General features: G+C 44.1%; 1 protein-coding gene across 2 annotated transcripts in view; it reads left to right on the top strand.

The window, feature by feature from the left end:
- Positions 1-3,652: 3,652 nt before the first annotated feature.
- Positions 3,653-14,376, top strand: part of FNDC3A (fibronectin type III domain containing 3A) — a 379,001-nt gene continuing 368,277 nt past the window's right edge. Inside the window, exon 1 of one of the 2 annotated variants that reach the window (XM_030200475.1) lies at positions 3,653-3,964. The gene's annotated coding sequence lies outside the window, so the exon portion shown is untranslated. The remainder of the gene's footprint in view (positions 3,965-14,376) is intronic. The other variant, XM_030200477.1, reaches the window with a different exon arrangement.

Genomic DNA, 14,376 nt, shown 5'->3' with positions numbered 1-14,376 from the left:
ATGGCACAAGGAAAGCAAGCTGGCCTCTAGTATTTGCATATTGAAAATGCATGGATCCACAGGAGTCTGACTTGTCTGGCTTTCCCAATAGGAAGCATATTGTGGTTTTCTGTATATTCACTGCTGCCTTTTTAAACAAACCTTTTCCGGAGATGGGAAGGCGGTAGAACTAGAGGACATAAAATGAGGTTGAAGGGGGGCAGACTCAAGAAAAATGTCAGGAAGTTTTTTTCACGGAGAGAGTGGTGGATACTTGGAATACACTCCCATGGGAGGTGGTTGAAATGAAAACAGTAACGGAATTAAAAAATGTGTGGGATAAATATAAACGAATCCTGTTCAGAAGGAATGGATCCTCAGAAGCTTAGCAGAGAGTTTACCTTATTGGGCAGACTGGATGGACCGTACAGGTCTTTTTCCTTCTTATCTGTTCCCTTCTCCACTACTGCCAACTCCAGACTTCGCGCCTTCTGTCTCGCTGCACCCTACGCCTGGAATAAACTTCCTGAGCCCCTACGTCTTGCCCCATCCTTGGCCACCTTTAAATCTAGACTGAAAGCCCACCTCTTTAACATTGCTTTTGACTCGTAACCACTTGTAACCACTCGCCTCCACCTACCCTCTTCTCTTCCTTCCCGTTCACATTAATTGATTTGATTTGCTTACTTTATTTATTTTTTGTCTATTAGATTGTAAGCTCTTTGAGCAGGGACTGTCTTTCTTCTATGTTTGTGCAGCGCTGCGTATGCCTTGTAGCGCTATAGAAATGCTAAATAGTAGTAGTAGTAGTAGTTTGCTGCTGTCATCTACTATGTTATGTGAATACCAACAAGTTACTATTCAGCGCATTTTCGAAAGAGAAGGGCGCCCATCTTTCGACACAAATTGGGAGATGGGCGCCCTTCTCCAAGGCCGCCCAAATCGGCATAATCAAAAACAGATTTTTTGACACCCTCGACGGCTTTCCGTCGCGGGGACGACCAAAGTTCACGGGGGCATGTCGGCAGGGTAGCGAAGGCGGGACTGGAGCATGATTAGGAGATGGGCGTCCTCGGCCGATAATAGAAAAAGAAGGGCGGCCCTGACGAGCACTTGGCCGACTTTACTTGGTCCATTTTTTTTCATGACCAAGCCGTGAAAAGATGCCCAAACTGAGCAGATGACCACCGGAGGGAATCGGGGATGACCTCCCCTTACTCCTCCAGTGGTCACTAACCCCCTCCCACCATAAAAAACAGGTTAAAAATACTTTTTTGCCAGCCTCTATGCCAGCCTCAAATGCCATACTCAGGTCCATCGCAGCACTATACAGTTCCATGGAGCAGTTGTAGTGGGTGTACTTCAGGCAGGCGGACCTGGGGGGGAGGGTTTGGAGGGCTCAGCACCCAAGGTAAGGGAGCTATACACCTGGGAGCAATTTCTGAAGTCCACTGCAGTGCCCCCCTAGGGTGCCCGGTTGGTGTCCTGGCATGTGAGGGGGACCAGTGCACTACAAATGCTGGCTCCTCCCACGACCAAATGGCTTGCATTTGGCTGTTTTTGAGATGGGCGTCTTTGGATTCCATTATCGGCGAAAACCAAGGCCAGCCATCTCTAAGGTCGACCCAAATGTTGAGATTTGGGCGTCCCCGACCGTATTATCGAAACAAAAGATGGACGCCCATCTTGTTTCGATAATACGGTCGGGGACGCCCCTTTACGGGGCCGTCCATAGAGATGGGCGCCCCCGTTCAATTATGCCCCTCTATGTTATATTTGTGTGTTCAGAATTGGTGCTGTTAAGCTTGCTACATAGGCTCTGAGAAACTTTTTTACAGGATCTAATGTTACTTCACAGAGGGGCAGATGCACTAAAATCATAGTTAAAGCCCTTCCTTTACCGATTCCTTAGCGAATCAGTAAGAAACGGGCATGCATCAAGGAAATTGCATGCAAATGAGCTGGTCGCTGCTAGCTCATTTGCATGGGATTTCCTTCCAAGCCAGTCGGCCAGCTGAGCATGCGCAGAGCAGCCAAGCATTATGCTGGCTGCTCTGCGCATGCCAAAGACGTGCAAAAAGGACGTCCCTGACGAGTACTTGTCAGAGCCGTGGGCTGGAGCGCAAGCTGCAGCCGCCGGTACAGCCGGTGATCCCTGCCACCCCATTCTCGGAAGGAGGAGGTGGATTGCGGCTGACCGTGCAGACTCTCCTCCCCGGGAACGCGCGGCTCTGGGGGGTGGGAGAGGAAGGTGTCACAACAGTCCGGGCTTCTCTTCCCCGCCCTGTCCTCCTGAAACAATAATAGTTGCCGCTGGAGGTGGAGATGAGCTGGCCTGGCACGCAGCAGCCAGGAAACAACTTCTGTTCTGAAAGCCAAACGGGTTGTGAATGTTTGCACGAGGGGGGGTGAGAGTTGCCCCAAATGATCACCGCCAGCATCGGGACGTGTGAGGACGTCCAAAAACCTATTTGGACGTCCCTTTCGATTATGCCCCTCCTCCAGGTCTCTCTCAGCCAATCACAGCGCGTTTAGCTGACACCGGTGACAGCTAAACGCGCTGTGATTGGCTGAGAGAAACCTGGAGGAGGGGCATAATTGAAAGGGACATCCAAATAGTTTTTTTGATTTGGACGTCCTCGCACGTCCCGATTCTCTCCAGCGGTCTTTGAGATTATTAAACTGATATTTTGCTGTTGCTGTTTGCTCGAAATGCTTCTGGGGTATCTACCCGTGAGTTGTACTAGTTCATGTTAATGGATGTGTTTTGTACTTTGGACGTTCCCCACCTTCCGATTCCCTCACAATAGCCCCGAGAGGTGCAGACCTCCCGTTAGGTTTTCCATGGTGAGGGGATCGGAAAACGGTAGTGCATCTCATTATAATTTGATTTGTACACATTATAATACTAATTTGCTCATCTGCATTCTGTTTTCGTTAGTTGCTACCTTGATTGGAAAATGGCTCGGAGAACCCTTTTGTGCATGGCACGGTTTACTACTTGCTCGTTGAACTGGCTAGAACCAGTTTAAAACCCACGTTACTGGCTCATTTATTTTAGTGCATCTAGCCCAGAGTAATCTGGCAGACAATCCTTTATTTATCTGCTCCTTCATAAGGAGAAGGGGGGGGGGGGGGGTGGAAGGAACACTGTCAGGAGCTCCAGGAACTTGAACTGGTTGTCAGCTTCAGAAAGACGAGAAAGCAGTAGAACCAGAGGAAGGGCCAAGAAGACTTATTTTATTAATAGAGTTTAATAAGGCATTTTATAGTTGGTATGAAGCAAAGTTGAGGAATATGTGCCACTGCAGTAATTATTTTCTAGGACACTGTGATGTGTGTTGAGAGGTTGAGCAGACTTAAATCTACCATAATGGCAAAGTTTAAGTTACTGGATAATCCAACTTAATTTAATCAGTACTTCCAAGGCTTCCATACCTGTGCATGTGGTTTATGTTGATGCAGGACAAACTGTTTACTTTAGAAATCGTCAGCAAATGCACTGTAAGGCATTATTTAGTAGTATACCAAGCACTGTCACACCTATATGCCTAGTGCCCCCCCCCCCCCCTCCAATGTCAGGTCTGTCCACGCCCCTATTGAAAAAGCCTTACTTTTACATCGTTACTATACAACACTGCCCATTCCGTTGCCTTGTTATACTCCAAATCCTAATGCCCAAGAATTCTTAGAAGACCTTATTCTACAGTGGTTCCAAACCAATGCCGTGTGGGCTTCATTTGCGCATGCCCTTAGCCGAGTCCGACTGAGCAAAACAGCACACACACGTTGCTTGCTGGTGCTTAGATGAAAGTAGACCGGTGCGCATGCTCAGCTGACAACATTCGGTCTGGTGTCTCGAGTAAACATGGCGACTAGACAGCGGGTACAGGAGCGAGATGGCATCGAGCTGTGAGCGGCTGTGCGATGCAGAGGCGAGAGAAAGCAAAGAGTGCTGTTAGAACGAACGCCGGTGCCCTCTCAGGTGAGATGGCCGGGGCTGTCACTCGGTCTTGGCGCTCTCGGTTTGTGTTTTATTACTCTTATCCGCGGAGCGCCGCTGCGGGGAGGAGCGCGGGGGTGGCAGGACCAAGTCCAGCGGCCACCACCACCACAGGAACCGGGGCTTCGTCAAACGGAGGCTTCGTAGCGTCTGATTTGTGGTTGCGCGGAGGTACCGTTACATGCATTTCCCAGTAGCCTCTAGATTTGTTTCTCCTTTGCCCGTGGACACCCAGCATAGGTGAGTAAGTGCAGGAATTCTGGCGGACACCACGGGGACTGTAGTCCTGCTACTGTCCTGCTGTTCTCTCCACCTGGCCGCAGCCGGTAGAACGCTGAAATGCTCATTTTTCCTCCCATCCCTCAGCGCTGGGTCGTCTTCTCTGTGGCTAATCGGGAGATTAATTGGTGTCGTTCCTGAACGTCCGTAGGGGACGGCGAGAGTCGAGACTTGGCTCATTGGAGAGCGAGCGCGTCTTCTGCAGAGGGAAAACTTTTCATAGTGTGTCTCGACCCAGTTTTTCTTCTGAAATTGCTTTTCTTTAGCGATGGCTATCCCCCTTAATGTTTTCATTATAGTGCTTCCAGGCAATTGGCTGTTTTTATTGAATAATAAAATTAAACAACGGGGATTTCTAATTTTCCTGTTCCCTGAAGAAGTTTATAGTGTGATGTGTGTGTACTTTGACATGCCAGTTATAGAATCGTTTGTCATAACTGAACTTTTCTTTGTGTGTGTTTTCCCGTCGATGTCAAAATGCATCGGCCTGCTTGTGATAAAGAATAGTGCTGCTCCATGAAATGGACAAAATCGCTTTCCCTCATAAGTACAGAATGAGGAAAAGGCAGTTTTATTTTTTGTTTGTTTGTTTAAGAGATCAGTTCTTTATCCAACAAGGACGCCGACGCCTGTGATTTATTTTGTTTATTTTTTTTGGTAGGTTTACATTTCCTGCACACAAATGCATATCTGAGTTTTTAAGTAGTCTGAAGAGTAGGAGGGTTGAAAGTGCTTAAGCTCTTCTCTGTAGGTCTGCTAGTGCATTTAAGAAAGCAATTTCTGCGTTGAGGAAAAACAACTTGCAAGTATAAGAAAAAGATGAGTTATAAGCAATGAGAACCGACTGAATTATGGTTCTTTATAAACTATTAAAGGGTGTTCGGCCAATTACATTGTTGGAATGCCTGATACGCCCCCCTACATCCTTTTCCAGTCCTGGTATAGCACACAATACAAAGAGTGAGCTGTCCAGAGCTGCAGCAAACAAGCAACTTTATTTTTCTTTGATATTGAGGTGGGAAACCCTAATAAATGCGAGGTCTTGTCAACGTTGTACAATCGGTTTAAACGTTCTTTACTGTGTGCTAATGTTCAACAACAGCAACAACAACATTCAACTCTTGGCGTTGTGCTGAGCAGTAATGAAATAGTTATCTTCCACACTAAGAATTACTGTGCATGTGCATACAGTATATCTGCTTCCAAAGGAGATTCTGCCCTCATAGGTTTACATCTCATTTTTGTTTTGGTTCACATCTTTATAGCTTAAGGCAATTTACATTCAGGTGTAGTAGATTTTTACCTCAGGCAGTGGAGGGTCCAAGGTCTCAAGGAACTGCAGTGGGATTTAAGCCCAATTTCAATGGTTCTGAGTCTGCTGCTCTAACCATTAAGCAACTTCATTAGTTCTGTTTGCCATAAACATCTCTCCCAGCATAGATTGACTTATTCTGAAGCAGTTCTGTTTTTTTGTATTTCAGGTGCTTTTATAACTGAAAAGCAGTAGACTCCTTAACTGTTGCACTGTAAGTTTTCATTTGTCTTTCCATTGTCGGAGCAGAGCTGCCAAGTTACCCAGTTCCAGAAAGGAGATTCTTTTTGGCCAAATCCGGTTTTAAACTTATCCTAAAACAATATTGTATTTTTTTCTAGTCCCTGATTTTACCCATTGAAATAAGTGCTGCAGATCCTGTAATGCACCAAGATGGGGCTTTCAGAAATGCAAGACTGGCCCAAAATGTTCCTCCTGGAACTGGTTAACTTGGCAGCTGTGTGTGAGGCAATACTGTTATCTAATGTGCCCCAGTCTCCCATGCAACAAGTCTAATGATATGATTAGGTTGAATGTTTTCTTGATTAGTGTATTAACTGAAGTCTGACATTATCCAATTGGAGGTTGACAGAAGAAGCCGGCGTGGCTAAACAGTAAGATAAAGGAAATCATTAGAGCCAAAAAACAATCCTTCAGAAAGTGGAGAAGAGAACCAACTGAAAGTAACAGGATAGATCATAAGGAATGCCAAGCCAAATGCAAAGCGGAGATAAGGAGGGCAAAAAAGGACTTTGAGAAGAAATTAGCGTTGGAAGCAAAAATACATAGTAAAAAATTTTTTAGATACATTAAAAGCAGGAAACCGGCCAAAGAGTCGGTTGGGCCGCTGGACGAAAATGGTGTTAAAGGGGCGATCAAGGAGGACAAAGCCGTAGCGGAGAAATTAAATGAATTCTTTGCTTCGGTCTTCACCGAGGAGGATTTGGGGGGGACACCGGTGCCGGAAAGAATATTTGAAGCGGGGGAGTCGGAGAAACTAAACAAATTCTCTGTAACCTTGGAGGATGTAATGGGTCAGTTCAGCAAGCTGAAGAGTAGTAAATCACCGGGACCTGATGGTATTCATCCCAGAGTATTAATAGAACTAAAAAATGAACTTGCGGAGCTACTGTTAGAAATATGCAATCTGTCCCTAAAATCGAGTGTAGTACCGGAAGACTGGAGGGTAGCCAATGTTACTCCGATTTTTAAGAAGGGTTCCAGAGGAGATCCGGGAAATTATAGACCGGTGAGTCTGACGTCAGTGCTGGGCAAGATGGTGGAGGCTATTATTAAGAATAAAATTGCAGAGCATATACAAAAACATGGACTGATGAGACAAAGTCAGCACGGATTTAGTGAAGGGAAGTCTTGCCTCACCAATCTAATGCATTTTTTTGAGGGGGTAAGCAAACATGTGGACAATGGGGAGCCGGTTGATATTGTATATCTGGATTTTCAGAAGGCGTTTGACAAAGTGCCGCACGAAAGACTCCTGAAGAAATTGCAGAGTCATGGAATCGGAGGTAGGGTATTATTATGGATTAAGAACTGGTTGAAAGATAGGAAGCAGAGAGTAGGATTGCGTGGCCAGTATTCTCAGTGGAGGAGGGTAGTTAGTGGGGTCCCGCAGGGGTCTGTGCTGGGTCCGTTGCTTTTTAATGTATTTATAAATGACCTAGAGATGGGAATAACTAGTGAGGTAATTAAATTCGCCGATGACACAAAATTATTCAGGGTCGTCAAGTCGCAGGAGGAATGTGAACGATTACAGGAGGACCTTGCGAGACTGGGAGAATGGGCGTGCAAGTGGCAGATGAAGTTCAATGTTGACAAGTGCAAAGTGATGCATGTGGGTAAGAGGAACCCGAATTATAGCTACGTCTTGCAAGGTTCCGCGTTAGGAGTTACGGATCAAGAAAGGGATCTGGGTGTCGTCGTCGATGATACGCTGAAACCTTCTGCTCAGTGTGCTGCTGCGGCTAGGAAAGCGAATAGAATGTTGGGTGTTATTAGGAAGGGTATGGAGTCCAGGTGTGCGGATGTTATAATGCCGTTGTATCGCTCCATGGTGCGACCGCACCTGGAGTATTGTGTTCAGTACTGGTCTCCGTATCTCAAAAAAGATATAGTAGAATTGGAAAAGGTACAGCGAAGGGCGACGAAAATGATAGTGGGGATGGGACGACTTTCCTATGAAGAGAGGCTGAGAAGGCTAGGGCTTTTCAGCTTGGAGAAGAGACGGCTGAGGGGAGATATGATAGAAGTGTATAAAATAATGAGTGGAATGGATCGGGTGGATGTGAAGCGACTGTTCACGCTATCCAAAAATACTAGGACTAGAGGGCATGAGTTGAAGCTACAGTGTGGTAAATTTAAAACGAATCGGAGAAAATTTTTCTTCACCCAACGTGTAATTAGACTCTGGAATTCGTTGCCGGAGAACGTGGTACGAGCGGTTAGCTTGACGGAGTTTAAAAAGGGGTTAGATAGATTCCTAAAGGACAAGTCCATAGACCGCTATTAAATGGACTTGGAAAAATTCCGCATTTTTAGGTATAACTTGTCTGGAATGTTTTTACGTTTGGGGAGCGTGCCAGGTGCCCTTGACCTGGATTGGCCACTGTCGGTGACAGGATGCTGGGCTAGATGGACCTTTGGTCTTTCCCAGTATGGCACTACTTATGTACTTATGAAGAAATTTTAAATCATAAATTGTCAGATGAAAAGGAATGTTTTCAAAATCTTCTTTAAGTAATTTTAGTTCTTCTTGTCTTCAACAATGACTAAGTACCTATGATCAGGTTCTTGCACTAACCACCTTTTTTTCAAAAATAGTTTTCAAAGAATCTTAAATAGGCTCAGTTTTTCTTGAACTTACTGCACTATATGATCTTGCGTACTAGGCTACTTGTTAAAATATCAGGCTGTACTCTTTTTGGGTTACTGATGCCATTGGATTTACTCTCTGGAACAGACATTTTAGGGTACATATTGATAGAGGATAAGCACTGGTGAAAGTTGAGCAGCAGCCTACAAAATGGGATCTGCCATGTCTAGCCCTATGTATTAATGACCTAGGTTCATCCCAGTCCTAATTTATTTGGATTACATCTGTTACAGCTTTTAATTTTTGTTTATTTGGAAGAATCATTAATTAAGGTCTGGTGTATTAAGCTTTTTTTCTCCTATGGACACAGAAAAGAGAAAGCCTTAGTAAATTGGTCCTGAATGAGAATGTTGCAGACAGCCTGATACTTAAGATAGGGCATCTTAAGCCAAGCACCACTAAAACAATTTCTACTGTCTTCTATCTTCACAATTCCAGCATTAAGAGGATCTTGAATATATTAATGAATGGCCAGAGGCCTATTTACTTAAATGTTGTTCTTTACAGAATCATTACATAGAGAAAGCACCTGATGTAGCGAGTGAGCTATTTTGTGTTCTGTGATGGGCAGAAATGCAAGGACTTTGACAGACTTTTCTTGCCTCTTCCCTTTTCTCAACTGGTTATAAACACACAACACAGAGGGACTGGAATTCTGTAAGAATGCTAAATGTTTTCCCAGCAGACACTTCCCCCTGCTCCCCATTGCTGAATGACCACAATACTCATTCAAAATTAGAACTTTTTATAGGAGTTACTTTTCCTTTTTTGAAAGTAAGTGACACTATCCATTTACAGCTGTGATGTTACATACAGCTGATTTGCCGTGTTAAAAATGTTGCTTTAATACTTATTTCATACTTGTAGGAAAGATCTAGGATACATGCAGTATCTATAGGAAAGTTTCCTAATAGTGAGCTCTTCAAATGTCAGTGTATGAAAGAAATACATCATTAAAAACCTTGCTGTTTCTGTCTCTATGTGGCACTGCCTGCTTTGCTGTTTCCATGACTGTCTCTGTACCTGAGTAGATTATTTTAATTATATGTGTCACGATTTCTAGCTTTGGGTAATTGGGGATTTGTTTCAGAACACTAGTTCTGTGGCATGCTGGATAAATAACTTGTTTACTATGTCAGACATTTCAGTGATTTCTGTGTTTTGTTTGCCTTCCCTCAAGAATCTCTTAGCTCATTGAGCAGTCTACATCGGTATCCCTCATTACCTTTCTAATTGTATCGTACACACCATCATCCTCCCTTCACTGTTGTTGAAGCAATCTCCTGCTGGTTTCTCTGCCCTCCAAAATTTGCCTGGATGGCACCCACTATTCCAGTTTTGCTCTTTTTGGACCAAAATAGAATCATAATTTTTATGATTTAAAACTTGCGTTAGAACTTTTTTTTTTTTTTTTACATTATATTAAACTTTTTGTTCAACTTTTTCCAGATACACAATCCCCCACCCCCCCAAAAAAAATCCCCAAAGCAAGTTTGCACCTTTATGGAAATAAACTCGCCGTAGAATAAACAATAACATAGCCCAACCATAGGCCAGAAGAGGACCTACCATCGTTTCCATTAGACCTCCTTGTAAAGGAATATTGCCCTTGTACATCTTCCACTTGATCACCCCACTCAACATCAGTTGCAGACCAAAAGGTTGCCATTCCTGGGGTAGTGATCTCTGATGTAGTTGCACTGTTCTTTCTCTAGGTAATAGACCTCTTACCATAGCCAACCACATCTCCAGGCTAGGGTCTAACAGCTGTTTCTGTGCTAGCACTTTGGAACAGCATGCTCTAACAGTTTGCCTAGCCTGTTCCTTGCCTCCAGAGCAGATAAATTCAAGGGATTAAATTTAAGGTCCCCTGGAATTGGACCTGCAGTGCTTCCCTAATACACCCTCCCACTTGTTACCAGAGCTATTCAATTATCAAATACAAAGCATTAATCCCTGCCCCCCACACTCTTGCTACAAAGTCCAGAAATAATGTGTCAGTCACTGTAACCTAGCAGGGATCAAGTACTGCCTATACAGCACCTCATACCTATTCTCTAAGATTCACTTAATGAAGACGTTCTCCTACTGTATTTCACTCTCCCACTTCTCCCTTATTTCTGGTTCCCAACTATGAAAGAACCTATGCCTAATCCTCTCCTCCCCTCCCCCAGCTGCCCATAAATAAAATATTATTCCTTCCAAGATATTTCCCCAGACACAAGTTTTCAAAGTATATAAGTTGCTGAGTAACCACATCCCTCAACTACCCTGCTTCCAAAAGTATATGGATTGTATTTATGCAAAAAAGTCACCTTGAATCTTGCCAGCACTCTCCCATATGTTATCCAGTAACACAAAATAGTATCCTCCGTAATTAGTTGTCCCCAGAATTGTAGACCTTTCTTCCCCCTCCCTTTTTTTTAAAAAATCCTGCCTTCTCTTGCCTCGGTGAACCCAGGATCCTTAATACAGGGCTACTCAAATGGACCGTGGTATGCGGTCCGGATTCTGGAGCCCTCCTGTGTGAACCACGGGGGGGGGGGGGGGGGGGGGGAGGGTGCAGTCTGCACATTTTTTGTTTGTTTGTTTGTTTTTAACTTTTGAAACCATAGCACAGATGGACTGACCTCCTCCTCTGGCCCCATGTCCAGTGCTTCCTGCCTTAAATTCTTTCTCTGCTCAGGTCTGTGGCAGCAGCAGTGATTCACACAGGCCGTCTGCCTGAACCCGAGCCTGTTTTCTGCTGTGCCCGTCCCCTTCTGAACTAACTTCCTGTTTTTGCACGGGCGAGGCATAGCAGACAGCAGGCTCTGGACTTGTGCTCCGGGCTCAGGCAGACAGCCTGTGTGAATCACTGCTGCTGTTGAAGACCTGGGCAGAGAAAGGATTTAAGGTAGAGAGCGTTGGACCTGGGGCCAGAGGAGAGAATTGAGGGATTTGCACCTGGAGGAGGTGAGGGAGAGATTCTGGAGGGAATGAAATCAGATGGAGGGATGTTGGACCCAGGGGGTGAGGGGATAGAGGTAAGGAAAGAGATATTGGACCTGGAGAAGGAGGGGAGGGAGAGAGGAAAAGTAAGGATGTCTGTTAAAGTCCTTGCAGAAGTGTTGTCTCAAACATTAAGCTAGACTGTCAGTTAAACCAGAGTATAGAACTTCACTGTGAAGACTTGGAACTCTTGATGCAAAATCAAAACAAAGAAATGACTTACAGCCCTGAAGTGTTGAACAAGAATTTCTGCCCAGCAGATTGAAGTTCGTCTCTACCAGCTCACTCTATATGCCAGAGAAGCCAGTAGATTTCAGCACCAAGCTGAGAGAGTGGATGTTGTAAATACTTTTAAATTGGTGAAAATTTGATGGTTAACACATATTAGGAAAAGCTCATGCAGCAAGTTACAGTGTTAACAACAGTTCATGGGAATCTGCATCCATGCTTCTCTTCCACCCCACTGGAGGAGACAAGTTTTCCAGCTACAATACACCAGCATACATGGACAAGGGCCAGCCAAAAGGAAAAGTCCCATAAGGCACAGGGACATAGGCTCTTCTGAGCACATCACAGAGCACTGCAGGAAGACTAAGATTTGTAGTCCAAAGGCACTTCCTGCCTTTCTTAAGGGCACATGCAATGCAGTCTGATATAAACAATATAACAAATGCATATAAACAGGCAACCTGCCTCCTTGCAAATGGAGGCAGAACAATGACCCTGGAAAGAGAGAAAAAACATCGGAAAGACACAGACCAAAACAAATGGAAAAACACAGTGCTCGCAACAAAGATAGAAAAAAAATATTTTATTGGGTATTTCTCCAAGGACATGTAGACCGTTTTATTCTCACAGGCATCATCTGACGGAGTCCGGTGCAATAATACTTAGAACTTTCTATCAGTGTCCCAGTGCGCATGCACTGGTGTTTTCCCGCCTGACACGGGAGCGTGGGTCCCTCACTCTTCATTTTTCAGGGAGGATTCATCTTTATGTTCTCTCAGTGCATATATGTCTCTCTTTTGCAGTGCCTTCTTGTGCGGGTATTTTTCCCCATTTTTTTCAATAATTGTTCATTTTTCTACAGTGTATTTCCTTTTACTTTTAGTAGTTTTCTGGCACTTCATTTCCTTTCTTTTTCGCGAGTTTAGATTTGAGCACTGCCCCATTTTCAGCTCACAGCTGAGGAGTTTAATTTGACTGTAATTCTTTTCTTGATGTTCCAGAAGACCGCTACTGGCTTCAAAAGTTGCGCCCAATGTTATCGGGTGATGTCACGAAACACGTAGCCACCCGCCTGGGGTTACCTTGCGGCCAATTAGAGGGTCTGTCCCCAGCACAGCTCAGGTCCGCCTGCACCTGCTGCTTGTGCTCTACACTAGCACCTTCCTCCCATCGACTGGGTCACAACTGCTTAGTTATCCCCAGTGACTTCTAGGTTACTGGAGCCACACTCTCTGGTCTTACAGTTCCCAGAAAGCAATCACAGACCCAACACACAAACCACCAGGATTCTTTTATCATTTCAGACAGGCAGAACGAACAAACAAATGTGTTTATTCTCAGAACTTGGAACAGTGGACAAAAAAAATGTGCAAATAGCAAGCAGTAACAAGTAACTGAAAAATGGATCAATTAGAAAACTAATTAAACATTTGTATACTTCCTAGAAAGTACCTGGGGAGATCGGGACATATATAGCTGTTTACCAGTTATCAAATATATCTGTATTTTGACAGGGCTTCAGCAAAGATATCTCTCTCTCTCTCTGTCCTCCCGTGCTAAAACTGAAGCAACAACCAGTAACAACTGCTGGGTAACTTCAAACTTCAGGCCAGTCATAGCCCAGTCAACAAGTTTTAAAGGTATACTGCTGCTTGATTCCTGCTTCTGTTAAAGAAAAAGAACATTCAGTCCCCTATAACAGCATTACAGCAAAGAAACACCACCTGCTGGCCAAATAGGAGAAATATACTTCAGGACAAATTTTTTAGGGTTCACACTTATGAAACTGTTAAAGATGTCCAACACAAATGCTACACAATAATGCAGGGGTGAGCAACTTCGGTCCAAGGGCCACAACCCAGTCAAGTGTTAAGGATTTCCCCAATCAATATATATGAAATCTATTTCCATACAATAGGGAAATCCTGAAAACCCGACTGGTTTGCAGCCCTCGAGGACCAAGGATGCCCACCCCTGCACTTAAAGAATCCTTCACCTCAATCACACATGGAGAACATGGATAAACCCTCACCAGATACAGAAAAGGGAACCACAAAAAAACAGGCAGACAAAAACTGAAATGGAGACTAAACCCCGCACCCAAGAAAGCCAGGGGTGAGCAGTTGGGTTTTCAAGATTTTTACAATGAATATGCATGAGATTGATTTGAGTGTACTACTTTTGTTGTGTGCAAATAGATATCATGCATATTCATTGTGGAAATCTTGAAAACCCGACTGGATTGTGGCCCACCCCTAATATAAACAAAATAGGGATGCAAACAAATCAAATAATTATGTGAGGAAAAGGTGACTCATCTAAGTTCTGATGTACCCAGCATCTACAGCTTACTAAGGCAACAAGAACTCTGAGCAATTTTATTTCATGCTCTAACATTTGATGTCTAGATACATCCTTGAGTTCACCGTTTCCATATATGTACAACAGTGAAGTCAATTAAACCTACCCAAAATCAAGACAAATGTCGTGAAAAAGAAAAGACTCCAAATATAATTGCAAAAACACAACAATATTTAATAATAAGTCCAAATCACTTATCTTAACATTCAAAAGATTGGAAGCCAAAACTCTCCAACCAATGGTTTTACAGAGCTCCGTTTCATCGTCATCTTCAGGAACCCCGGTAGCAAGAGTTGATGCAATGGAGTCAAATAACTTCAAAATGGAGCTGGA

Source organism: Microcaecilia unicolor, chromosome 4 (assembly GCF_901765095.1).
Source record: "Microcaecilia unicolor chromosome 4, aMicUni1.1, whole genome shotgun sequence".
Lineage (NCBI taxonomy): Eukaryota > Metazoa > Chordata > Amphibia > Gymnophiona > Siphonopidae > Microcaecilia > Microcaecilia unicolor.
Note: the sequence above shows the minus strand (reverse complement) of the source record. Positions and strands in the feature narration are given on the sequence as shown.